Source organism: Pleurodeles waltl, chromosome 7 (assembly GCF_031143425.1).
Source record: "Pleurodeles waltl isolate 20211129_DDA chromosome 7, aPleWal1.hap1.20221129, whole genome shotgun sequence".
In the NCBI taxonomy this organism is placed as follows: domain Eukaryota; kingdom Metazoa; phylum Chordata; class Amphibia; order Caudata; family Salamandridae; genus Pleurodeles; species Pleurodeles waltl.
The window spans coordinates 427,111,324-427,138,279 of NC_090446.1; the positions used below are offsets into that span (position 1 = coordinate 427,111,324).

Genomic DNA, 26,956 nt, shown 5'->3' on the forward strand with positions numbered 1-26,956 from the left:
AGAAAAGAAGAACAATGCAAGCCCCAGAAGAGACTGCAAGACACCAGTAGTGGATTCCTGGACAAGAGGACTTGTGGAAGAAAGGGACAGAGTCCAACAAGCACACCAGAGTCCAGGAAGGGCAGCAGCCCCTACCCACCAGACTAAAGGTGCAAGAGGTGAGTCGACGGCGATGAAGGAGAGTCAGCACTGCACCCAAGAAGACAAAGTCAAATTCCTGGAGGTTGCAGGTTTTGTCCCACGCTGGAAGGAGGACTGCAGTCGGATTTCTGTCTTCGGATTCCACCAACAAGCTCTGGCACACGCAGAACTCGCAGTTAGTGGACCAGGAAAGACCAGGTGGACACTACCAAGAAGGGGAAATCAGAGGAGGCCCTCAGCAACACAGATAGCCCACAGAAGCACAGGCAGCACCCACAGGAGTCCCACAGGACGGGGACAGGAAAGTCAAAGAAGCCCACGAAGCACTACGATAAGTGATCCCACTTCGCCAGACAACCACTCAGGAAGCTGTACATCACAAGTTAGAGTACTGGGGGCAGGAGCTTCAAGATGCCTGAAGATCCTTTGGAAAAGATGCCAACAAGCCTTGGCAGCTGCAAAGGATGCAGTGCATGGGGGTACTGTCCTACGTGGGCAGGCAAGGGCTTACCTCCACGCAAGCGGGGCAGCTGGAAGAGAGGACCATCAGGACCGCTTCAGTCCACCACCCGTGATGCAGGATCCACACAGCTCAGCAGGAGAGGGGATCCACGCAGCCAGTCGTCGTTGCAGTTGGTGCCTGTGGATGCAGGGGAGTGACTCCTTCACCCCAAGGGAGATTCCTTCTTCGTAAAGGTGCTGGTTGAAGATGGGCGGTTTTCAGAGGATGCACAACCGGGGAAATGTTGCAGTTGCTGGAAGGAGCCATGCATACAATGTGGCAGGAGGTGACTTGATTTTTTGTTGCAGCTTCTCGGTTCTAGAGCATCCAGGTGCAATTTCTTTGGTCAGAAGTCAAAGTGGAGGTTGCAGAGGAATCCTGCTGGAGTCTTACAATCGGATTCTGAGGACCCACCCAAGAAAGAGACTCTAAATAGCCCTGAATGGGGGATTAGTCACCTAGCTGGGTGACCCCCTGTCAGGAGGGGGCTCTGACGTTACCTGCCTGCACTGGCCACTCAGATGCTCCCAAAGTTCCCTGCCAACCTTGAATCCAAGATGGCAAAACCCAGGGACCCTCTGGAGGAGCTCTGAGCACCACCCCTACGGGAGTGATTGACAGGGGATTGGTCACTCCCCTTTCCTTTGTCCAGTTTCACGCCAGAGCAGGGACTGGGGGTCCCTGAACCGCTTTAAACTGGTTTATACAAGATGGGCACCAAATGTGCCCTTCAAAGGATTACCGGTGGCTTGGGGAGGGTAACACCCTCCAAAGCCTGTAACACCTATTTCCAAAGGGAGAGAGTGTAACACCCCTCTCCCAAAGGAATTCCTTTGTTCTGCCTTCCTGGGCTTCAGCTGCTCAAGCAACAGGAGGGCAGAAACCTGTCTGTGAGGTAGCAGCAGCTTTGGCTGCCTAGAAAACCTCAGAATGCTGTAATGGCAATACTGGGGGACCTCTAAGGAGCCCCCAGAGTTCATGGAATCATACAACCAATGATTGCTAAAGCATTGGGATATAATTCCAACATGTTTGATACCAAACATGCCTATGTTCAGAGTTACCATTATGTAGTTAGACATAGGTATTAATCTATGTCCAGTACACGCATAAAATGGCATCCCCACACACACAAAGTCTGGGAAAATGGGCCTGGAGTTCGTGGGGGCACCTCTGCTAGTGCAGGGGTGCCCTCACACACAGGTACTTTTCACCCTGCCCTCTGGGCTAGAAGGCCTGCCATAGGGATGACTTATAAGTGACCTTGTGCAGTGAAAAGTGGCAGAGAAAGGGTGCTTGCACCTTTTCATGCATGCTGCAATGCACGTCCTGCAGAACGCTTTGCTTGGGCTCCCTATGGGTGGCAAAATATATGCTGCAGCCCATAGAGATCCCCTAGAACCCCAATGCCCTGGGTACCTAGGTACCATGTACTAGGGACTCACATGTGGGCACCAGTGTGACAATTGTGGGATGAGAATGATTCCAGCAACCAAGTTTAAAGGAGAGAGTATAATCACCGGGGTCCTGGTTAGCAGGATCCCAGTGAACACAGTCAAACACACTGACAAACAGGCCAAAAGTGGGAGTAACCAAGCTAGAAAGAGGCTACCTTCCTACAGCACTCACTTTTGCAATTAATAGGAAATCACAATAAGAGGCTTTGGGTGGGAAGAATTCAAAACCATATGAACAATACCACAACTCATTTTCCAGACACAACCATTTAGTGCCTTGGTCAATTTAGTGTCTTTTTTTCTTTTGGTGAATTTCCATTTAGTCATTTCATTTCTAAGTTATGTGCAAAAAAACAAGTGTTCCCTACACATGCTTTATTGCTGTAAATCTTTGCAAAAACCGAATATACCGAACAACTAACTTTTTACATTTAATGTAAATGTTCGTAATCATTACTGGTCATGGATTTTAAAAATACAACTATGCAAAAACTCACTGTAGGAAAAGCCCCAATCCCTTGTGGGTCTAATTGTTACATCTACTAGATAGATAGATAGATAGATAGATAGATAGATAGATAGATAGATAGATAGATAGATAGATAGATAGATAGATAGATAGATAGATAGATAGATAGATAGATAGATAGATAGATAGATAGATAGATAGATAGATAGACGGGCAGACGGACAGGCCGGCGGATGGACAGACAGATAGACAGACAGACTGGAGCTGGGGCAAATTGGAATACGGCCCTTCCTAACTTTGATCTGTGATTGGCACATCTTCACAAGAGAAGCAGAAACTCATAAATACTGCAGCAATATTTCCCATGTCACTTCTGTAGGGTTGGGTCCTAAGTGTGCTAAAGAAGTAAAAAAAATGGCGACAGAGAGAAAAATAAATTAGTAAAATGAACTGAGAGAACACAAAGGAGGAAGAGTAGAATTCAAGCAAGGAAAGAAAGAGGGAAAGAAGAAATTGAGCATTATGAAAAAATCTACAGAAGAAGAATGTAAATAATGAAAGAATGAGGGAAGAGCAGAAAGAACAAAGGAAGAAAATGAAAGAGTTATGGATAAAAAAGGGCAATACAAAGAAAGATGGAAGGAACAAATAAAAAAAATACGTTATGTTATGTCATATTATGTTATGTTATTGGAACTTATAAGGCGCACTATACCCTGAGATGTCTAGCAGAAAACACCCAATGCCAAACAGAGAAGCCCTTAACTAAGGAGTGAAAAAAAACATGTTTTCAGCAGTTTTTTTAATGCAGCAAATCACTTTCTGACATATAGACCGATAGGCTATTTCACATTTTAGCAGCAGCCACAGAAATGGACCAACCTCCTCATCCGGTCATGCAGAATCTGGGAGCCAACACCAGCTTGCGAAAACAGAATCTGGGAAGCCTGCTCGGGGAGCATCAAAGAAAAAGGGAGTTGAGGCAGAGAACCTTAAAAAAATCCTTTATTTAACTGGAAGCCAGTGGAGTGAGTGACTACCTTCTCTGACCGAAAAATGTAGTGGAATGTTAAGCATAAGCCAGGCAGCCAAATTCTGGACAACTTGAAGTTTGTTGACACAGGAAGCATTGATATTGAGGGAAAGAGAGATGCAGTAATCCAATCACGAGAGGAGATAAGTGTGGTAATGACTGATCGGCACAAGTCCCATGGAATATAAGGAAAAATCTTCCTCAAAGTCCTGATAATGAGAAAACGTGCGTCTAATATGGCTGAATTGAGTAGCCAAGCTCAAGGTATTGTCAGACAAAACACCCAGGGAAGAGACCCACAATCCTCCAGCCACCAGATGTTAGACCAATCAGACTACTGAGTGCCAAAGAGTAGTACTTCTGTTTTGTCAGTACTAAGTTTAAGAGTGTTGTCTTTCATTCACCGACTAATGCTGGACATTCAGTGATTGAACTCTGCTACAGAAGTCAGGCCATTGGAAGTAGACACAATGATCTGAGTTTCCTCAGTGTACAACAATACGTGGAACCCGGAAGAACACACAAATTCAGCCAACGGAGCAACATACACGTTGGACTTGCACTGAGGGACTCCACAAGGAAGACTAAAAGCTTCCACCCAGAAACGTTCACAGCTAACCATTTGTAGTCTGTTGGCAACAAAAGAGTGAAGAAACTTAAGAGCAGAGCGAGTGCCCCAATTTGCTGAAGCCATTGGATCATCCATATCGGCGAGACAGTGTTAAATGCTGCTGACAAATCAAGCACCATCAGAATGGGTGAACCCACCGATCGACCAGGCAGCAAATGTTGTCAGCCGGCACAATAAGAGCACATTCTCTACTGTAGCCATTCTTAAACAGTTCTTTAGCAAGCTTTGGCAAAGCCAATAGGTTTCACCTATGCAAGATCTATTTGCTTTTGCAATTTTTTTTTTTTTACATGTTGCACAGCAGCGTCAGCTGCCAAGCCACATGACAAAATTAAAAGTTCTATAACGCGGCCAGCATTAAGTGTGGCATAGCGCTTTTTTGTTTACTTTAAACCATGTTACACACAGCCCGTGCTGCTGTGCAAAATCTTAAAAAACATTACCAAGGCCAAATAGCACTGTGCAAGCTATTTTGCTTTGTTAATATTTTTATAGATGTTGCACAGCAGAGGGTCTACATGCAACATGGCTTACAGTAACTAAAAACAGCACTGTGGTATGGCCAACGTTGCCCACATCATGGCGCTTGTTTTGTTTACTTTAACTGACAAAGCCAATAGATAGCACGCAAGCGAAATCTATTGACATTGCCGATGCTTGTTTAAACAACTGCTAAGTTTATCTGAGAACAAAAGTAAACTATTGACTTTTTGATAGAGCACGAGTAAAAAACATTCTAGCTTACGCGTCAAGACTTTTCAATTCTACTAAGGACACGGAGGCGAGGATTATGCTTCTCTTTTTTTTACTGAGAATAAACAGCAGCCAATCAAAAACGTTAAACACAAAAACTACTTCTCCCAAGATCCCCTGTAGTTCATACTGGCATCCAATCATATGCCTTCCCCACATATATATGTCCAAAAGTACACAGTAATTCCTCTTTCTTTGGGATCAACTTGAACATATCAACCTGACTCCTTAGAACTTGAATCCATGCAAAGGAGGTCGCGCCATCTGGAGCTTAGCAACTTCCTCGGTTGGAGCCTCTGAAACCATAGCTTCGGCCTCTTCTGGATTGGGTAGGATAGAATCCTGACGTGGCATAGGCAGTACCTCGCCCTCGCTGGGGATATCCTCCAGCGGCCTAATAAAATCCACGGCCTGGCACCCAGCATCTGTAGCGTCCGGCCCTAACAAAAAGGCCCCCATTGAACATCTTTTTCATTGATGTCTGAGCCTTGTCTAGTGCTGAAAAGGTGGCGGCATACTTCCTTAAATCCTTGATAAATTTATCTCCGGATAGCATCCCATTCACCAGGGATCGCGGTTCATTAGGGACTAGTTTGGCCAACTTCTGGTTGATGCACACCAGAACTGACTGTCTACGCTCAGTCGACATTACGCAGTTGGCATTACCTAAGTACCACACACTGCTCGTTGAGCCCATTCAAGCACAGTGTTCGGATCTATCTGGCAATCTGATTATTTTGCCTGATTCGTACGTTCCAGAATCTTCATAATGAGACCGGAGATGTCCAGGAGCTTATCCTGGCATCCCTTCCATGCACAGTCCAGGCCCTTCTTAGGATCCTTGGTGAATTTGTTATTAAAGGTTGCCATACTGGGGTCTAATTCGGGAGTATCCACCACCTTACCCAAAAGAGACAGGTAGGAACATTCTGACTGTAGAGTGTTACGCACATCGCAGTCGAATCCCTTCCTTAATCTGTCCTGTACGTAATGTGCCACCTCAGCGCAGGAAATCCTCTCTGTGGAACATGGGTGGATAATATTCTCTGGGCCAAATGCCAAAGTATGCTGTGCTAGAGCGTCTTCCTGTAAGTTGTGAGACTTAGGTTTACGTTTGCCCGCAGGTTTAGGATCGTCCTGTGCGTGATCCGAGTCGGATGCCTGGGAGGAAGTGGATGGAGATACCTCCCTTGTCTGTGTAGAGGGCCCCGGAAAGGATTCTGAAGAATCAAATGATGTGAAGAGGCCATACTAATGGTCCTTAAGGACAGACGCAGGCCAGGTCGCCCCTGGGCACATTTTCAGTGAAGGGAGGTCCCCTTAATTCACTATGGCTAAATTTTGCGAGAGGCTGAGTAAAAGGCTTCAAAGCCTTAATAAGGGCCTGGTTGACAGAACCTTGAACATGATATTCCAGGGCATCCACCAATCTCTCCTCCATCTGATGTTCTTCTACAATATCAGGAACATCCTGATAATACTCATCCTCTTTGGTGAAGTGCGGCATCTCAGTTTGATAAGAGGAGTGAAGGAGTTTGAGGGGGCAGTCCTGGCAGGCTAATAATAATTATTAAGTTACTAAAAGGTGGTCAGACACCTTTTTCACAGCAGAATAAGATGTGGAGGGAGCACCTGCCAAACAGCCCCTAAGGCAGTGCCTTCCAATGCTTAAGTGCACCATCGGGTGTTCCAGGGGAATAAATGCGGAATTTACAATTGTCCAAGCCGATCCGCACAACAGCGTAAAAAAAAGAAATTTCACGCGCCTGTGCGAGAACCAAAATAAAAAGAGGACTGAGTCCTCAACAACCAGCGCTTGTGGAAAACGTCTAAGAGGATGTTGTGCAGTAATTATATCCAGGCAGTGGCCGTTCAAGGAAAACGCCTCAGCGGACGTTAGAAATGCCTTTGAAATAAAAGGCAAAATCTTCAAGGAAGCCAATACTGATCGCACTAGTCGATCACGCAAAAGTGGTCTGATTGGGTCAAGAGATTGCGCCGCTTCAATCAGTGCACTGCGACTTGCTAGGTTCAAATCCCCACTCCATGCTGCAAGAATAAACATATTCACAATGACAATCATAGTAATACGATGTTGTTTTAAGTAATAGGGGAACATTTATCTCTGGCTGCAAGCAGCAAAGAAAGAGGAAGGATTGTGTACTTTTGGACATATATATGTTGGGAAGGCATATGATTGGATGCCAGTATGGAGTACAGGGGATCTTAGGAGAAGTATTTTTTTTGTATAACGTTTTTGATTGGCTGCTGTTTATTCTCAGTAAAGAAAGGGAAGCATAATCTGAAGCCTCCAGTCCTGAAACAGAATGTTTTCCCTCCATTTTTGCAACACATCCAGTAAATTAAACAGCTGTTTTTCATTTGCTAGATTAAACAATGCATGATGTCAGTGGCATAGCTCTGCTTAAAGCTTCTAGCCAAAAGGGCAATAGGTAGTCAGGAAGGGCCTGTTTGGTAAACATAAGTATTTTGAAGTTTCAGAGAAAACACGGTGTAAAGAACTACCACTGACAAGCTCTCCATAGCCAATCCTGTGATGTGCACAATTTCAACCAATCACCATGACCACAGAAAAACCTGGCAGCCCTTTACTTAGCACTGTTGGTGGTGTGTGGAGTAATGTTTCCCCAATAATCCTTAACTAGTGTGCCCTGCCAAGGAGTAATGCTACAGATTCATGTAACTGAAATTCATAAATATGACACGTTTGGACAGTATTATGTTACTGCCAGTTTAAAAGATACATCCCTGGTGCACTTTAAATGATACTCGGAGTGTGTTTATGTAGTTTCTTTTGGTCTCTTGATAGGACATAAGAGAAAGTTTAACATCAATGGGACGGTCTCGCCGCTCATAGGTCATTAGTATACTTCAAGGAGATTTTGAATGGGCGCTGTATGCTAGTGCACACACTTGTGGGTACAGAGGACAAGGTGCTGGGCAGTGGAAAAGATGTCAGTGTGTAACTGAGCTGGTGAAGGGAGGGCAGGTGAGGGTCTAACCAGCAGGGTGCAGGCCGCTAATGCAGACCCATCAATGTGTGAAAGTTGCTGTGATTGCAGACACAATGGTCGAGCAATGCCGTTTGAACTGCTTTTATTTAACAAGCAACGTTTTGCAAATTCAAAGGGGAAACACCCCGAACAACGAGTCCTAAACCACAAAGTTGTGGAAAACGAAAGCGAAACAACACTTTCGTTTTCCGTGACTTCCTTGTTCAGGGCCTTAACCACTCATGTGTGAACCACGTGCATGCATGGTTAAGGCACAGAAGAAGGGAGTCAACGCGGTCAAGGAGGAGGTAAGTTGGGCTGGGGCTGTTTTTTGGGGGGTCGGGTGGGGGGCTAGGGGTGATTAGGGTTCAGGGGTGGGGGAGGGGGGTCAGGGTTTAGGTTTTGGGGTGGGTTGAGGTGATTTAGGTTTTAGGGGAGGGGCGGAGACTCAGGGTATTTTTAGTTTTTGGGGGTGGGGTGGGAGGCTTGGGGTGATTAGGGTTTAGTGGTGGGGGAGGGGGGTCAGTGTTTAGGTTTTAGGGGTGGGTTGGGATGCTTTAGGTTTTAGGGGAGGGGGCTTGGGGTTGTGGTAATTTTGGGGGTTGGGTGGTTGTGGGGGTCACGTTAAATTTTAGGGGTGAGGGGCAAGGGGGGACTCATGCTGGAACCGTGCATGCTGATCACTAATGCCTTTACCAGGAATGCCTTTACAACGAAAAATCGTTGTTAATCAATCAATCAATCAATCAATCATAGTATTTATAAAGCGCGCTATGTACCCGTCAGGGTTTCGAGGCGCTGAGGGGGGAGGGGGGGGAGCGCTGCTGGTTTAGCGGTCGAAGAGCCAGGTCTTGAGGAGCCTTCTGAATGCGAGGAGGTCCTGGGTCTGGCGAAGGGATGTGGGGAGAGAGTTCCAGGTCTTGGCGGCGAGGAAGGAGAAGGATCTGCCGCCGGATGTCTTGCGCTGGATTCGGGGTACGATGGCGAGGGCGAGGTTGGCGGATCGGAGTTGACGTGTTGGGGTGTAGAAGTGGAGTCTGGTGTTGAGGTAGGAGGGTCCGGTGTTGTGAAGTGCCTTGTGAGCGTGGGTCAGGAGTTTGAAGGTGATCCTCTTGTCTTCCGGGAGCCAGTGGAGTTCCTTTAGGTGAGGGGAGATGTGACTTCGGCGGGGTATGTTGAGGATCAGTCGGGCGGAGGCATTTTGGATACGTTGGAGGCGTTTGATGTCTTTGGTTGGGATGCCTGTGTAGAGTGCGTTGCCGTAGTCAAGTCTGCTGCTGACGAGGGCCTGGGTCACCGTCTTTCTGGTTTCTGTTGGAATCCACTTGAAGATTCTGCGGAGCATTCGGAGGGTGTTGAAACAGGAGGAGGAGACGGCGCTGACCTGTTTGGACATGGTGAGGGCGGAGTCCAGGATGAAGCCGAGGTTTCTTGTGTGGCTGGCAGGGGTGGGTGGGGGTCCGAGGACGGAGGGCCACCATGAGTCGTTCCAGGCCGAGGGAGTGCGTCCGAGGATGAGGACTTCCGTCTTGTCGGAGTTGAGTTTCAGGCGACTGTTGTTCATCCAATCGGCGATGGATTTTAGTCCCTCGTGGAGGTTTGTTTTGGCGGTGAGCGGGTCTTTGGTCAGGGAGAGGACGAGCTGGGTATCGTCGGCGTAGGAGATGATGCTGAGATGATGTTGGCGGGCCAGTTGAGCGAGGGGGGCCATGTAGACGTTGAACAACGTGGGGCTGAGGGAGGATCCTTGGGGGACGCCGCAGATGAGGTTGGTGGCTTTGGAGCGGAAAGGGGAGAGACGGACTCTCTGCGTTCTGTCGGAGAGGAAGGATGAGATCCAGTGGAGGGCTTTATCTTGGATGCCGGCTTCCTGGAGGCGGGTCAGTAGGGTGCGGTGGCAGACGGTGTCAAAAGCGGCTGATAGGTCGAGGAGGATGAGGGCTGAGGTTTCGCCGTTGTCCATTTGATGTCTGATGTCATCTGTGGCGGCGAGGAGGGCGGTCTCAGTGCTGTGGTTTCGTCTGAATCCGGATTGTGAGGGGTCCAGGATGGAATTGTCTTCGAGGAAGTGGGTGAGCTGAGTGTTGACGATCTTCTCGATGACTTTCGCTGGAAAAGGGAGGAGAGAGATCGGACGGAAGTTTTTGAGGTCGTTGGGGTCAGCCTTGGGTTTTTTGAGGAGGGGTTGGATTTCTGCGTGTTTCCAGCTGTCCGGGAAGGTGGCAGAAGTGAAGGAGAGGTTGATGATCTTGCGGAGTTCGGGGGTGATGGTGGCGTTGGCTGAGTTGAAAACATGATGGGGGCAGGGGTCCGTGGGGGAGCCTGAGTGGATGGTGTTCATGGTTGCTATGGTTTCTGCCTCGTCCACGTGGGTCCAGGCGGTGAGGCGGCAGTCGCGGGAGGAGATGTCGGGGGTGGGGTCTGGCGGTGGACCGGTGATGAAGCTGTCGTGGATGGTGGTGATTTTCTGGTGGAAGAAGGTGGAGAGGTCGTCGCAGAGTTTCTGGGAGGGCGGGATGTCGTTGGAGTTGGCTTTCGGATTGGAGAGTTCCTTCACGATGCCGAAGAGTTCTTTGCAGTCGTGGGCGTTGTTGTTGATGCGTTCGGTGAAGTGGGCGCGCTTGGCGGTGCGGATCCGTTGGTGGTGTTCGCGGTTGGCGTTTTTGAGGGCGGCGAGGTTGTCGGGTGTGCGTTCTTGGATCCATTTCTTTTTGAGTTTCTGGCAGTTGCTTTTGGAGGTGGTGAGATCGTCTGTGAACCAGGCTGGTTTTCTCTTTCCTTGGGTGGTGGTGGGTTTCTTGAGAGGGGCAAGGGTGTTGGCGCAGTCGAGGATCCATTGATGGAGGTTGATGGCGGCTGTGCTCGGGTCGATTGCGTCGGGTGGAAGGTTGTTGACGAGGGTGCTGGTCAGTTGTTCTTGGGTGATTTTGCCCCAGCGGCGGTGGGGAGGTAGCTGGATGCGGTGTTGCTCTGTGGTTTTCTTATAGGTGAAATGGACACAGTGATGGTCAGTCCAGTGGAGTTCGGAGGTGTGGCTGAAGGAAATGTGGTTGCTAGAGGTGAAGAGGGGGTCAAGGGTGTGTCCGGCGATGTGGGTAGGTGTGTTGACTAGCTGGCGGAGACCGAGGTTGAGGAGGTTGGAGGTCAGTGACGCGGTGTTGACGTCGTTGGCATTTTCCAGATGGTAGTTCAGATCTCCCAGGAGGATGTAATCCGGGGAAGCGAGGGCGTGGGTGCTTGCAAGGTCGGCGATGGTGTCGTTGAAGGGGGGTCTTGGTCCTGGAGGGCGGTAAATGAGGGTTCCTCTGAGGGTCGTGTTGGGGTCCGTGTGGATCTGGAAGTGGAGGTGTTCGGCTGTCCTGAGGGTGTCGTCCGAGTGGGTGTGGATTTTGAGGGTAGCTTTGTGAGCGATGGCTATTCCGCCGCCGATTCCGTTGGTTCGATCTCTTCTGGTGATTTTGTAGCCGTCCGGTATGGCGATGGCGATGTCCGGAGACGAGGAGTCGTTCCACCAGGTTTCGGTCAGGAAAGCCACGTCAGGAGCAGTAGTGTCGAGCAAATCCCAGAGCTCGATGGCGTGTTTTCGTGCGGAGCGGGTGTTGATGAGGATGCAGTTCAGGTGGTTGGGGTTGGATGTTTTCGTAGTTGGATTGGTCGTTCTGATGCAGGAGAAGTTGCAGGTACGGCAGGAAAAAGGTCCTTTAGTGTGCTTCGGGGATGCCCGGTAGCATTCAGTGGAGGGGCCGGGGTTGAAGGCGTGGAGTTCGTTGATCGAGTAGCGGATGCGGGGGGCGCAAGGGCCAGGGGGTGTGGCGCTGGGCATTAAGAAGGGAGGGGGGAGGGAGGAGCAGCTGGGAGGCGGGAGGCGGGAGGGAGCGGCAAATGGGGGCGCGAGGGGGGCCGGGCCGCAGGGAGGCAGCGGCAGGGAACGGGGAGCGCACAAGGGGCAAAACACTGAAAACGAGCAAAATACAAGCAGTTACAATAGGAAAAGCACACAATCAGAAAAACAAAATGGCACAATATACGATCGGGGAGACAGCAATCAGGGGGGCACAAAGGGGGCAGAAGCGCCGGCGGCGAGGCGCTGAAAAAAGCGAAAAAAACGAAAAACACTTACGGGACGGCGGAAAGCGGCACACGGGTCAAGTGAAGCTAGTCAGAGCCCACTAGACCCCAGGGATGAGGCGCAGGAGGATGCCTGCGGGTGGAGGAGGGCCTCGAACACGCAAACAGCAGCGTGGTCAGGGGACAGAGGCAGGAGGCAGCAGGTTGGTGCTGCGGTCGTGGGGGGCGAGCTCAGGACCTGAAACAGGTCAGAGGTCGCTCACTCACGACGCGCAGCGCCAGCCATTAAGAAGGGAGGGGGGAGGGAGGAGCAGCTGGGAGGCGGGAGGCGGGAGGGAGCGGCAAATGGGGGCGCGAGGGGGGCGGGGCCGCAGGGAGGCAGCGGCAGGGAACGGGGAGCGCACAAGGGGCAAAACACTGAAAACGAGCAAAATACAAGCAGTTACAATAGGAAAAGCACACAATCAGAAAAACAAAATGGCACAATATACGATCGGGGAGACAGCAATCAGGGGGGCACAAAGGGGGCAGAAGCGCCGGCGGCGAGGCGCTGAAAAAAGCGAAAAAAACGAAAAACACTTACGGGACGGCGGAAAGCGGCACACGGGTCAAGTGAAGCTAGTCAGAGCCCACTAGACCCCAGGGATGAGGCGCAGGAGGATGCCTGCGGGTGGAGGAGGGCCTCGAACACGCAAACAGCAGCGTGGTCAGGGGACAGAGGCAGGAGGCAGCAGGTTGGTGCTGCGGTCGTGGGGGGCGAGCTCAGGACCTGAAACAGGTCAGAGGTCGCTCCTGTTAAGGCATTCGTGGTAAAGGCATTAGTGATAACAACAAGGTTGTTGTTCCGACCTCGTTGTTGAGACATGGGTGGTTGAAGCACTTGTTGTTTCAACATATAACCATTCAAAGACACTTCAGCTCCGCATCTTTTTTCTTTTAAAAAAACCTATATTTTTTAATGGCAGTAAAGTCTTATATTTGGGGAAATTAAATACTATTGACAGGGTTTTGCCTCAGGCTTGGCGTGCTTTTGAAGATTTTCCATCATAAAGAATACTGTTAAGGCATGTGAACACAGAGCCCCATCAATGCTGGTGAGACACTGAACATATTTAGGCTCATATTTATGAAAAATGATGCACAACTGCGCAACCGTAACATTTTTTAACGTGCCCTACCGTCATTCCTTAGTGCCATCCGTGCGCCATATTTTGAAAAAATGATGTACGATGGCGCTAAGGAATAGTTAGCGTAATAAAAAGTGACGCTAACCATTGCGAAATGCCATAAGAAATAATTACGCTAATGCTGCAAAAGTGGTGCTAGGCCGTTTCGCAGCACATATTTTTCACGCAAAAAAGGTTAGTGCCATATTCAACTGCATTACTGTACAAAAAAAACCTCAAAAGCAAAAAAAAAACATTTGGAAAGTCAAGATGGAGAATGCAGGCCAGAAGAGACCCCAGGGAGACCACAATCACCCAAGTACCAGCCAGGAGAAGGAGACGAGGAAGCACAAAAGTACTTTTTTAGTGAGGAGGAGCATTACATCCTGGTCAGAGAGGTGACGGAGCACAACTCCAGCTCTTCGTCACCTCCTAATTGCTAGTCGGTAGGAGAGACACCACATGGCATGCAATAGTAGACAAAGTCAACAGTGTGGCAGAGGTAAGGAGGACTGTCACCAATTGCAACAAGCGCTGGCACGATTGCAAGCGCAGGACTAAGGAGAAATTGGCCAGGAGCCGAAAGGCAGCACTGCAGACTGGAGGTGGAAGTCCTGCACCACAGGAGGACCTGGATGTGCCCGGGTGAGATGGTTGCAGTGGTCATCCCGGAGAAGCTGGTCACTGGAATCACAGGACAGCGCAGACTACCAAGAGCTAAATTGCCAGGGGGGAATATCTGGAATCTCACCAATGGCAGAAGGGGGAGGCACGAAGGACATACAAAAAGCATGCTAAAGGGTTGAATCAGGAAACATAGGCCCTGAATCAAAATGCCCCATCTCCACCCAAGACACACGTGTACTGACGTTCTGATTGCACAACGCACTCCGACATATACACAACATGGACATAAGCCAATCACTATGGCTACACTCCATCATATAAATATGCAGCACATTGCCTGGAAGTGACGTGCAATTAGTGTGTCTGTGCCACAACAACACCCATTGCATATTGTCATAGCCCCTGATCCAACACAACTTGTACATCAGAGACTGGGCCTGAAGTTAATACCACCCCAGGGTGGTGTCAGGATGGCGTAACATCGCAAACTGCTTCCCTTCCTCCTTGTGTCATTGCCCTTCTCTTCTTACCTCCTGCCGACCTGCCTGTCATGGATTTTACAGATGACATGGATGACCAGCTGCCGACCATCAATGAAGAGACTCTCCAGGATGTCCTATGTTCCCTCTAGACACCACCTCCAGTCGCAGGGAGGACACACAGCGTTGCAGGCTCTCCACATGAACCACCCAGCTATCAACACATAACTCCAGCAAGTCATGACACAGCCCTGGACTCCCTGCTACATGGACTCCAGCAGTCCCTGGCTGACATAGCTGCTGTCATGAGGCAGAGGCTTCAACAATTGCCCTCCCAAAGTGGCAGCAGCATGATAGACAGTGGCTATACAGAATACCCTGGAGTCCATACAGCGGGAAGTGGCCTCTCTTAGGGAAAACATGGCTTCCTACCACCGTGATGTTGCTGCAGTGTTGAGAAATCAGAAGTTCCTCCTCACTGCAGTGGTGCCTTATGTGTTCCCACAAATGGCAGCTGTCTGGACCACATCTCTATCACCTGATGTGTGTGTGGCCCCCTCAACCTCACCAACAACACTACCTATGGCACAGGAGGCACCACACAGATCAGAGGATGAAGATGTGGAAGGAACAACCTTCACAAGGAAAACCACCTGGTAGCACCAGTCTGTGCGACATGGACAGTATCTCCTTACTGTAGTTCTGAGCTTAAGACCATGCCAGTGTTGTGACAGCAGAAAATGTGCCCTCTTCACTCAACCACTGTTGACTTGTTTGCTATGTACTGCCATTGTCTCAAATCTTACCTATTGGCAATTTGGACACCTCCTCAATAATGCACACTTCTCCTAACCATGTCTTATTACATGTTCCTCACCAAGGACTCTGATTCTACAACACTGATTGAGAACACTCAATTCTCTCATGGGATCTGTGAACTGGACATTGTATAGCACTGGAAAAAACACTTGCACCTGTAAATAAAGCACACGAGTGCATTACTGTCATACACAAAGCCATGCACTAGGACCCTAACATGAAAAAGGTAAATGATGATGTTGTGGGCTATACCTAACTTACAGAGTCTTCAATACATGTATTGGACAGAAATCCTTGGAAGTTGACATATGACATGTATTGGTCAGAACCAAGTCAATGGTAATTAACCCAGAGGGGAGCACCAGTACAACTAATAGGTGTAGTACAGAAGAGGCTAATATAATCAGTGACAGGCAGCTGTCAGTGTTGTAGGATACAGTCCCAAATTTGGCTATTGTCATATGTCGCACACTTTCCGACAATGCTACTGCTACACCCCACCAATGACAGTTGAAGTTCCATACTTACCTGTCCAAGATAACATATAAATACACAATATGAATGGCTGGAACAGTGGGTGACAAATGTATTGACTAGTTGATGTTATTTAGCAGCCACTCTGACAGCTACTTGGTCATAAGGGAGGCAAATGGTAATCCATGGAAATAAAGACAGGTAGCATACCCTAAGCCATTGCTCCTACTTGGCCAATGCACACGTGAGAACACCTAGACACTCAATCAACATGGAGAAAAAATAGTCTAATACAAACAGGATTTATTTAAAATGATTTAAAACTTCATACCTAAACCTATACTAAAAACTACCCTACACTAAACTAAAATAAACTAACTTACACCTACACCTATCTAACCTAATCTAAAATAATCTTAAGAGACAAGATACAAGTAGGACAACATAAACTAAGGATACACATTAACTAACTTAACCTATGTCCTAAACAAATATATTTTGTTTCCATTTTTTTAAATGAAATATATATATCTATATATATATATATATAATAACCACAAGAAAAAAGAAACCCGAATTGTCGAGGCTCAGTTTGTGGCGGTCTTGATATGGGATCGGGAATCCCATGAAATATTTGTAAGTTTTTCTCACCCAGTCGGAAAGAAAATCAAGACACCAGTCAGACAGTTTCAAAAGTATATTAAAGAAAACAAGAAGATGTGTTTCCTCCCAACGCGTTTCAGCCGTAGCCTTGTTCACGGATTACAAATATATATATATATATATATATATATATATATATATATATATATATATAAATATAGACCCCAACATAACACAAAATATTTAAAAAATATACTAAAACCCACCCGCAACTATACTTACTGTAACCTATACCTACCCTACACTATTTCTCTAACCTAACACTACCCATCTAAAACCCAATATAAATATCTAATAACTGTAACAGGGAGAGGGAAGGAACTGGGAGATTGTGGCACATATTTTTCAATTTATTTTTACAAAACTTTAGCAACTTATGGTCTCCTTCTCCAAAGGTTCCAATCTGGCTATCATGGTGGCCATGTCCTGTTCCATTTCAGATTCAAAGTTTGATGTTGTGGCTGATGCAGGTGGCTGTACGGGTGCCTGGCTTGAGACAGCTGCAGCTGATGTGGAGGGGGTCGGACCCGCAGATGCCTCCTGGACCCTAGATTTCTTTCCCAATGTGGCCTGCTTTGTTTGTGGCTGCTGCGGAGGTCTCCCATGTGGAAATGCACACCATGTCCCTGTGGCCTTTTCCTTCCAAAACCTCCTCTCCATCCTTTGGTACCCTGTATTCACCTCCAACATGTGCCTGTAGCTGTCTGCCCGCTTATAGAAATCATGTAGTTCGGCTGGGGTCATAATGGCAGCTGAAAAATTATGCGAATAAATCATTAAATATAGAACTGGGTGGAGATAGAACAGACATGCAATGTTCACAGCATCCGCAGATGGCACACGCAGTCCAACACATTCCACAACAATGGATGACTCCAAATCTATAACTATTTCCAACCAGCCATCTACGGTATCATCTTAATTGTCACTGGGATAACGGTTATCCATTGTTGACCATCAGGGCCCAGAGGTGAGTTGACTACTGTGTCCTTGCTTAACTTTTGTGTGAATAAACTAGTGAGGATCAAGTGGCCCAACAAGTCTAGATTCCCTGTGCCATTGTCAATATGATGCGCTTTTATGCAATCCACCACTTTGACACCCCGGTGCTACATGAAACCTTGCCCAGGCATCATGGATACAAGGTGGGGGTTATCTGATGGGGGGCCTGGAAACTTCTCACCGGCTATTTTAAGGTTTGGTAAACCTTCATTCATGGGTCCAGGTATAAGACCTGGTCTGAGCATACGTTATAAGGGGGCACACCATTGCCCATGATGTGCCCACATTTTCAAATAATGCAAAGTTCCCATATAGTTTAGGAAAAGCCTTAACAGCACATCAGAGTTGTCTACAGATTTCATAACTATTGGCCCCTACTCTGTGCTATGTTTAGCAAAATGTGTAATGTGGCATACACATGGTGGCTGTATGGGTGCCCTTAGGGCCACAGTAAGATTGGTACTACACTGGGTGCTGCTACATTATTCCTATCTATTGAACAACATGTGCATATGCATGTCAGACATCACCTAAGTACCAGATACACACCCAGCATTCACATTATAGGCACGTGATGTGACCAAGTTCACTCACTAATATCACGATGGCTAGACCATGTTGGTAAATATGCAGAGATCTAGCTTGCTACAATCCATAGACATTTCCCATGACCATCTGGAGCTGAGTCGTATACTAATTGTGCACTCTACTGACTGTTGGCCAGCACAATAAGGCTCTTTTCATGACTGCGACCTCAATTTAGATCTGAAGAGTACTGAGGCATCAGTGGTGCAAGTGTCTCCTACATAAGCTCGTTGAGACCTCTATACATTTCCTTCATCTGTACCATTCAGTGAGTAACAGCACACAGTGCTGTCAAAAGTGCTGTGACAAAGTTGTTGGCAACAGGCATGCTAATCACATAAACAGCAGCTCTGACAACTATCATGTTTGACATCAATGTATATGTGGGCATGCTTTTCATTTCCTAACACCCACAATTCCATAGCAGCAGACGTTGCCTCTTGTGCGACAATAAACTTCTTCTCAATCCTCAACATTGCATTAGACATGATGTCAACATCCTAACTAGGATGATGTTATAGCATTGGTCAGGCAAAACTTTAAATCATTGCATTGCACACATCAGACTGTCTCACACAATACCCTGGATTGCCACACGTGACGTCAACTTGTCAATCTGAGGGGGCATGTCAACCTAGTGGTAGATTCGAACAACTGTCAAACATCTTTAATCTGTCAGTCAGACATAGGTTCGGATAATGCACACCCTGGCACCTACAAAGCATCACTTTCCCTGACCCTCCTGTGGTGCATTTAACTACACCATATGTACATGGAATTGTCAAGCAGGCGTTTTGTTGCTTTACGCCTCCATGACCATATAGGGCTGCATGACATAGTATCCTGCATCTGACGGGCATGCGATGGTTGTTGCAGTGGACATTGTGACGCCCATAGCTTTTGACCCTGTCCCAGATGCTGAAGACGCCTAACATATTGTCACTGCAAAAAGACAGACAACTGCCCAGGGGTTGTGTGAGTATTGCAAAGTGTTAAGGAATGTACTGATACATTTTTCCAATATGTGTGCCATTACAAGGCACACAGACTTTAGCTATTATGCCATGGCAGTTTAATTATGTTCATTTAGTTGTCCCTACCTGCACATTAACTGAATATAATTATGGATGTCCTCCCAATACTTTGTGGGCAGCCATTGTTGCCATGGTATATCGTTTATTCTCCAGGAGGGGATACCAACATGCGCATTGACATTCATCTCAACACAGACACACTTGCTCTGTAGTCCAAGGATGCCTGTGTTGATGCAGGTTTTTGAGTAATGTGCTTTTGCTGGTGCAGATGCAGGGCTGCCCCATACTGTCTGTAAGGCGCGGCAGGCCTGTGGAACAAATTCAGCACATGTGTGTGGGGTAATGGACACATTTTGGGACGTATGTGATGCACAATGTAAAGGAAGAAGAAAGTGCTACTAGTCTGGAACCAGTGCATAGACAAGATCCCTTAAGTGGTGTTGGTCAAGGCACAAAGGGGCAGATTTAAGGAAAATAGTGTTGCACCAAGTGCATCACTACAGTCCTTGTGGCCCTTAGTGCACCCCTTTCCCCCACCATGTGTGCACCTCATGAAACATATGGCGCAGCATGGTACAGGTAAGGGGCAATTGCATAAATTTATCTGGACGCAAATGATGTACTCAGCAGGAGCAGCAACAAAAGATTAGCACGGCTTCTGCTGAGTACAAAGGGGCCCATCATATACAATGATATGCCCCCTTTTAACAGCTGCTCTGAGCAGCCGTTCAAAGTGCAGGACATATGGCAATAGGTAATGTATCATATTTCCCAGAGCCATGTACTTTAGCCCCCCATACAGGGGTAGAGGCCCCCTCCCATACATGATGCCTGGTGCAGTCCTCATGTTGTTCTAGTCTAAACGGAGAGGCGCTATGCATGCATCTCACCACTTTGTTACTATGGCGCAGGGAAGATGGCACTTCTGCCATGGTTCTGCTTCATTGGTGTAATTCACAATGGCGCTAGGGCTCTTAATACAGGGCAAATACAACCTGTCCAGATCATTTGACAAAACCATGCTGCACTCAACCTTGCCTCCACTTGTCATGCACATGCAAATAATGGTGTTGCTATGCAAATGGGATACTTACCAATTGCTCCACCAATCTGAATCCCCAGGTTATCCAGTAGATCTTGCTCCCTTGAGATCAGGTCAGCCCAATGGTGTTTAAGCTGGTGGTCATTGCGTCTGGCTCCACAAATTCTTTGTAGGTGGTGGAGCACGTTGGTCCACCACAGCTTTGTGGCCTCTGTGGGGTAGCCCTGGATAAGGCGGCCACCCAACCAGCATCATTGGTAGGTAATGCTGCACAAGCCATATAAAGCCCCCCAATTCATCAGCCGTCATCTTCAACATCCTCCCTTTCCCAGACATAATGCAGTTTTATCTGGCATATGTGTGCATGCCACCAACTAGATACTCACAATCGACCAAATCATGATTGTTCTGACTGTCACATACAATGGCATACCACTGTGTGGCAGTGTTGCAGTCTGGCAAACATGGCAGCCTACTCATCATCACTACTGTGGAATTATTTATGCCCACACAGACCCATGGTGGCATATTTAGGTGCAGGTTTATGGAGCTTCACACTACCCAGTCCACTGTGCACATGCATCAGGCCCCTGACAATGTCAGTAGTCTACATTGCCTGAGCAGTGGTGTTAGGGTGTTTTGGGCGGGGATCTAGCCTCTTCATGATTGCTCTTCAGCAGAGCAATGCACTGTCCCCTGCAGACAGACACATGCACAATTGTGATCAAAAGGACTGGGATATACTTTTTCCTCTGGGGTACTTTATGTCAGCCTTCCCTATCATGTACTGAGGACTGGCTACTTGCACGTGTAGGACACGTCTCATCATTTGACATGGTCTGACAGACATGATTTTATGTCCTTTGTAATTTCCATGGGCAGCTCGGTTATGGGTTGTATCTCTGTTGTAACTTCTAATTTGTGAATGTGCCAAGGGACAGATGGTGTTATCTGTCACTGCCTCCTGTCATGTTGGTATGCGATGGGCAACTAACAGATTATTGTAGTGGCAAACATGAGTGGGTTATGTACTGACCTAGCCATCCTCTCTGTACATATGTTGGGTGATCACATGTTGACATTGATGTGTTGCACAGCCAGTATTAGTCTATGTGTGTACCTTGTCCACGTTTTACCGCAATACCATGTTGGGAATTATTTGTGTCCTTCATTGCTGCCAATCTTTAGGCTGCTTACCCTTTGTACACATATTGCACAGCAACATTGTCCAGTCATACATGGACATGATGCAACATGTGACTTGTGTAAATTGTAGATGTACACATCTTCTACACACTGCTACATGATAGTTACCATTCCATTGCCTGGCTTTGCGAGATTACATGACTTCCACTTACACATGACATTACACCTGCCACAGCAATTGGGTTGTCTCCAAGTGACCTCCCATGTTGTATCTCCAAGTATCTACGGGTATCTCACAGCTGTCCATCCTCATCCATCGTTGAACATGGGTATGCATTTATTCCTGCATTCCACTACCTATGTCACTCTTACCATGAGTACCATGTTAGTGTGTGAAATAATCTCAGTGCTGCTTTTTTTTTATTAGCCACATGCAACATATCTGTCTACTTCTACTGACATTAATTTTGTAATGGGTCTGTGACATGTTTTGATATTGCTGGACATACTTGCACATCCCACACCTGATTGGCATGTTGGAGACCTAGACATATTAGGGAAGTTTGTCACTGTTGGTAACTTTCTCTTGGTCTGGCCTATGAGTGACAATGAATGGTGTATTGATATGTGCTGTGTGATGGTGTAATACAGACTATACTAGGTCACCTTGCTGACACATGTCAACCATTGCTGGTACTTGCAAACTCTTTGCTACCTAGGCCATACACCCGTACATCAGTCTTCACATGTATATCTGGATTTGCTGCAGGCATGTGTCAAAACAGCAGATTTGTGTGACAAGTGTGTATTGAATGTACATAGGGAGTAGAATACACTCTGCCTACATTCTGCCCAGACATTCATTTGGTGGTGCACTGTCCCATTTTATTCTTAAATCCTGAGCATGGCCCATATGTTTGGAGAATGGTTCAGCACCCATCGCTGCTTCATTTGTCTGGCAACCCGTAGCGCACTCCACAGCCAACGTGTGTGTGCCATAAGTGAGGGACTGTGCACCATGTGTCAGGGTTGGGCCCAATGGCAGTGCCAGGACATAAGTCCATTGATATACAGTGCAGGCTCTAACTTTGGTTACTAACCCAGAACAGTAAATGAAGGTCGATAGTTACCAATGATGTCCCCACTTGTCACACATGCACAGTGCTGGCGTAGCAGCAATCTGCCTCAGATGTGACACTGTTCAGTTCCTTCATCACTTAAACACCATTTAATATTAGCCCATACCTTATGTGTTCCCCCGTTGCACACATCCTGCCAGTCGTGGTGATGATGTGGGTAAAGGGCTAGGAATTTGCACACTGGCCACTTAAAGGCAGATTATATTTTGTGGTGCATCGATCTAGGCCTTCAACGCCACATGCTCATGAGTTATGTGACACTGATGTGTGACATGGAGGCACTGGACCCTCTTATATCACAATCTTTGTTGCAACCATACTTGTAACTGTTGTGTTTCTTTCCTGCTCTCTGAAGTATGAGTAACATTCCAATGGTATGTGTAGTAGAGAATGAGTAGACCATGGAGATTCTGATGCAAAGTAATTTATTGGTGTTATTGACAAAGTGATAATATTTGTACAGTGACTATGTGTAGAAGTTCTGTACAATTTAGAGTCTCCTGTGAACTCCTGCAGCAGTGTTCTGTAGTTCCCCCTCCAAATGTGCTGCACCATTGTCATCCTCCTCCTTGTTGGGGTCATCTACCTGTTCAACCCAGGGAACATTAGTCTGTATACATATATTATGCAAGATTACACATACCAGTATCATATTACATACCAGAGGTGGAGCATACAATCAGATCCAGGCACCTGAACCTTGACTTCAAAAGCCCAAATGTCTTCTCCACCACATTTCATGTTCTTCTGTGCCCTTCATTATATGCACGCTCTTCCACCGTTGTGGGATTGCCAAATGGAGTAATGACTCATGGCTGTATGCCATAACCTTGGTCGGCTGCAAAGGAATAAGAGAAGATGTGTTGGTAATGCTTGATTGTGGTTTGGTACGTACCTTGGCAGTTGTTAATTTTAGGTGGAGTGATGACTCAGACTTGCTTCTGGTATAGTGTATGTTCCTGTTTTGCGAAATGGCTTCATAGGTCTGTCTAGATGGACATGACAATCTTGGGTTGTGGCTCAGTGACATAGGGATTGTAATATTCAATCCAAACTGATGGTTCAGCCATTGCGAATATGTGTTGTGTTATCCATATTGGTGCCAGTGCCCTATTTTTGGTGGAACCTTCCACCTCCTTGCACCACAGTGGTGTCATATGTAGAGACACCATGGTAGCCCTACAAAGCCAAACTCTGGCCTCCATGTTACCATGTGGCACTACACATGCAGTGCAACACATAATGATCGTTTATGGCAGATGATGGCTGTGCCAGCCATCAAGTGTACTAGGGTGTGAATCATAGAATTGGAGGATGAGCGAAAGTTGGTACAGTGGAATCTCCTAAGTTCCTATACATGATTTATCACAGACACTTTCAACACATGCACAGTGCAGGCATTGGGGGGGGGGCACGCCATTCTTTTACAAGGGTCCCTATGCATGGTGCATGAAAGGTCAAGTATGTCCTCAATACTCCTAGAGAGTCCTACTATGGAATCCACGTTCTTTTCAGTATTACACAAACTCTGCACCATGGTGGACCGTTTCTTTTATACAGCACACACATGGGGGCATTAGGGGATGCTAAGGGGCGCTTGTGAGGTGGCACTGGACGAGGTGCTGCACCACTTCTCTTCATTCTGCCCCACGGTCTTTCATGCCACATCATGTTGTATTCCTATGTGTGTGACACAATGCAGCAGACAGGTGAATGTGCACACTACAGATATGTCAGGTATGTGTAGGTGATATGTAGTTGGTAGTGGCAACACTTGGGTGGCATTTAATATTGGTGCTGCTAGAAGCTGGAACCCCATGACTGATGTGGGGCTGTGCCTATGTGGGACTTCCTTTACATTGACACGGCCTATGCCATTCACACTGCTGAGCTGTACATTATTAGGTGTAATGTGTGTGGGATCTGTATTTAGGTGCCAACCAGTAGACACTTGTAGTGGTTTGGGCCCAGTTTCTGTATGCAAAGGGGACATAGCTCCACCTGTCCTCACGTGGTGTGCCAGTCAGGTTGTGGCTGTTATATGTACATGTGGATGTATAAGTGTGTGTGATGTGCAATGATTGCAGTGTAGTGTGGCATGTAGCATATGTGTTGTTGCCTGTACATCTGTGTTCCCTTGTCTATGTATGTTTAGTGTGGTGTATGTCTTGTTTGTCCTACATGGTAGGTGTGTTGGCTGTGTACTGATTGGTATGGTGGCTTACCTACAAGTAGGCCATTGCCATTTTGCCCATCCTGGAACTCCTCGCTGATGGTGGAATGCCGCAATATGCAGGCATCATGTATGCTGGCGGGGTAGTTGGCAAGGATGTTTGCGAACAGACCACGGAGGTCCAAAATGGCCTTCACATTTATGGAATGGATGTGCTTGCGGTTCCTGTATAGGTGTTCCATTGCTGCATGTGGCACCAGTTGAACATTGGTGCAGTCCATTGCACCCAGCACATGCGGGAACTCAGCAATTAGATAGAAACATTGCTTGGTCTCCTGCTGCAGTTGCTGGGTGTTGGAGAAGCAGATGTGGTGGGGTGTGAGTCGTATGATTGTGTCCAGAACCTTTGGAAGGAAGACCGAGAAAGATGACAGAGATACCAGCCACTTGAGCACTCGATGTCTGAAAAGATCCAAACGCCAGAATATGGCGGACAGTGAGGAGTTTGGTCATGGGTGGTATGTTTGTTGGAGTTTCTACCCTTGCAGTGATGTCTGGTGCAATGTGGTGCAGCAGGCGTACTATTGACTCCCGGTTCAGATGGTAAGTCCTGATGACATCTTGTTCCGTAAACCCAAGGATGATTGTACGCTTACAAAATATCCTCTGCCGCCTTCTGTGCTGCCTTTCTGGTTGCTGTGGTGGTGTTTGGGGTTGCTGCGGTGGTGGTGGAGGGACCTGTTGTCTTTGCTGACGTCTGCAGTGTGTGCCAAGCTGGAGCAATAACAATTACATGTTGTCTGGGAGGTTGCCAATGATCCTTCTGTGTGTTTTCTTTAAGTGGTGGCGTATGGGCCTCTTTTTAAAGCCTGGTCTGACCAGGCGTTAAATTTTTGACGCAAATCAGTCTTTGCATCATTTTTTGGGTCCGCTTCCTTTCTGTGCGTCATTTTTGCAATGGGTCTAGCGTCAAAATATAAATATGGCAGTAGGTTTGCACCAACTTTTCATGAATATGGGCCTCATTGTTTTTTAAAACACTTGGACCTTTGGTCTTTACATTTTGTGAGCTCACTGGTTCTTCTGCATGAGAGCTGCACTCCAAACTGCTTGTTTTAATGGAAAGAAAGGGCAGGGGTGAAGGAGAGGCATGCACTCTTGACAGAGCATGAAGCTATAAACTACCACATAACCTCGGATGAATGCTAATAGCAAACATTGTGCAAGTGTTCTCATTGTGGGAAACTAGCTAAATATGAGGCGTCTATTAAACAACATTTCAGTCATGAAAACCGTGTTTGGATTAAAAAAAAATGTTATTTGCACTGCCAGTTTTATGTACCTAAGAATTTAAATGTTGCGCTACAGACAAATAAGCCATTTCACAGTGCTTGTCTATAATCTGGACATACTGCAATTTTTTTTGTTGTTTAAATGGAACTTGCACTTTGACACTGGAGAGGCAGCCGACAAGCATCACATGGTAGCATTTGACCACATCAATAGGTGAGAAGCGTGGAATTACTATGTGGTACACAAAACCCAGCAATCAATATCTTAATAATAACACCAATTTGTTATGTAGTTTTGTAAATTGCATTAAACTGACGGCGTTGCAGACGACCATTGGCAAAGATGAAAGTGAAAAAAAGTTCCTCAAAAGCGCACGGTGTGGAAGGACACTAGCTGCTAGCCACTAGCCACCAGCTGGAAACAGCACTTCATCCAACATCCACTGAGATGCTTTTTATCACAAAAGATTTCATAAATACAGTGTAAAACGTATCTTAGAGGAGGTATTGGCAGCCCTATTTTTTCTGTTAAAAAAAAAAGCCTCTGGAAATTTAATAGCAAGCTTATAATACAGCAAAAAGGGCCTTATGCTTTCTTTTTCCCTTGGGTCAAGAGTGGACTTCTTTCTCCACTGTTGTCTGCGGCAATCTGTCAGAGACCCATAAATTCAACCAAGAACCAGGGCGAGGATGGTTTACTTCTGGTAGCCGTTTTAACCTTAAGCGGGGATGTGCTATCCAGGGAGGTAGTAATCCAAGCTTGGAAACCTTCTGCAGAATAACCCAAGGTGCCAACATGACTGGCTCTTGAATGTTTACGTGCCTGTTCCACATTAATAGAGGTAATTTTGATCATAATTTCTACAGATGATTGGAGAGGAGCCCGGTTTGCCCTAGTCATAGAATGAGGGAGAGGAACACTAAGGCCCATAATTATACTTTTTTGCGCTGCATTTGCATCATTTTTTAGAGCAAAATCTGCGCAAACGGCAAAAGCTGTGCAAACGGACAAAATATAATTGTATTTTGAAGGTTTGTGCCGCTTTTTCGTCAAAAAATGATGCAAATGCGGCACACAAAAAGTATAATTATGGGCCTAAATGCGATAGCCTGACGGCCTGTCCAGCTAAGTGAGTGAACACAGTCAACAGTCAGGTCTTCATAATTACAGAAGATACCATAGAGAATGTGAGCAGAAGTACAGGTATGCAAACAGACCCGTTGGGAAAGCCACAGGTTAGACATAA

The 26,956-nt window shown here is 46.9% G+C and overlaps 1 protein-coding gene across 4 annotated transcripts in view; it reads right to left on the bottom strand.

Annotated features, from left to right (window-relative positions):
- The window catches only part of LAT (linker for activation of T cells), a 697,198-nt gene that overhangs the window by 370,518 nt on the left and 299,724 nt on the right, over positions 1-26,956 (bottom strand). The window lies entirely within an intron of this gene.